Genomic DNA, 1,790 nt, shown 5'->3' on the forward strand with positions numbered 1-1,790 from the left:
TCTGAAGGTTATATTTTTCAACCTTTTAACTGCAATTGAAGTAACATACAATTAATGACAATCATGCTTTGTATAGTATGAATTATATTTTCATTTTGGTCTTTAGTATAATCTATATGATAAGTTCATTTCCCCTGTTGAATTCATTTGATACTTCCACATGAACAACAAGTATTTCTTTCTCTCATTCTATCTCTCACTCACTCTATGGGTAGTCTTGACAGGGCTAGAATAAGCCAAGAAGGATTATTATGTGATGTATAACTAAGCTTCCAATTTTAGTCCCATGGATTTTTTTTGAAAGGCTCATTCACAACCTTCCTGTAAGAGAAATAGACATAGATTTATTTTGTGTTTGTCATCATCATCTTTGTCTATCCCTTATCAAAGTGATAGCCATCATCATGATCATCATCAAGTGAAATGTTTAAATGTCCTTGGGACCAGCAGCTACTAAGCATACAGGGCTTAAAAAATCATTTTATTACTGTAGTCATTCTCAATGTTGGCTATAAGAATAGCTGGAATTTAGAAACACTTATAAGGATATTTATAAATCATGATCCAGTAGACACAAACCAAACCAAACTCACTGTCATTGAGTTGATAAAGACTCGCAGGGGCCTGATAGGACAGGGTAGAACTGCCCCTGTGGGATTCAGACACTGTAACTCCTTATAAGAGAAGAAAGTCCCATCTCTCTCCCAGTAGACACAAATTGTTCATAATATCTAATTCTAAGGGTATGTAAGGAATTCAATTCAGTCTATATTTTCTGGGACCATATAGAAACAGATAAACAGACTCAGAACCAAAATGTTATGTGTTTCACTGGCAGATGTGCTCTGTTATGCCCACTATTTTGTTTCTTTTTAAAGTGGAATCCAATATAGAAAGGCTATTTCACCTGAAAATCTGATTTTCAGACTATTTAAAAAAAAATCTAAACTGAGGTTTCTATCCAACAGGCAGTCAGTGCTCTCAGTTCCCCAGATTCCTACCTTTTATACAAATATGTCAGATATGTTTATGATGCTCCTGTCATTGATTTTGCCTAACTGATCCTTATATGCATTCTATTTACATTCTATGAAAAGGTCCATTAGTTAGGGTGGGCTCTCTAGAATAAAATTGGCCTGGAAGCCCAGAACCTGGTGGTTTGTATGTGACCTTAACATGTCTGGGTCTAGCTTCTTTGTCTGCTCAGTGGGTTCTTCATCTGGTTGCTGTGACCTTCAAATGATGCTCCATGTAAAAATACATGAAAATGTTATCAGTATAAAAATACATTAATAATATCCATGTGTAGAACACACATATGTGTTATATAGTAATATTGTGTATTTTAATAGACACTAGGCCCATTTTTGTCCTTGTCATCATCAGCATTGTCCATCCTTATCATGATGATTATAATCATCAAATGAAGAGCTTAAATGCCCTTGTTGCCAGGAGGACAATGTACTAATTGGCTAGAGAGTAGAGATGTGCTAACTCAGGTGAAGCACAAGGCAATATACACTCAGATGGAGGTTAATAAACTACGATGGTGGCAGGGGAAGATACTGGCAGGAGTGTAAGAGACAAAATCAACAGGTAAATACTATTATATGTGTAATTCTGCAATAATAGTGACCTATGAGTCGTTGCATGGATAGATACACAGGCTGAACAGATATAGAAAGGAGAGTGGGGGAGTCGCAGCATCCACACTCTGCTGACCCAACACCCATCTCGGTGTCTGCAGCCTCCTCCACTTCCTTCCTGGGCGACGAGAACCAGCGGCCAGA

This window comes from Echinops telfairi, unplaced genomic scaffold, assembly GCF_000313985.2.
Source record: "Echinops telfairi isolate 266 unplaced genomic scaffold, ASM31398v2 ScPeMD7_443;HRSCAF=831, whole genome shotgun sequence".
NCBI lineage: Eukaryota > Metazoa > Chordata > Mammalia > Afrosoricida > Tenrecidae > Echinops > Echinops telfairi.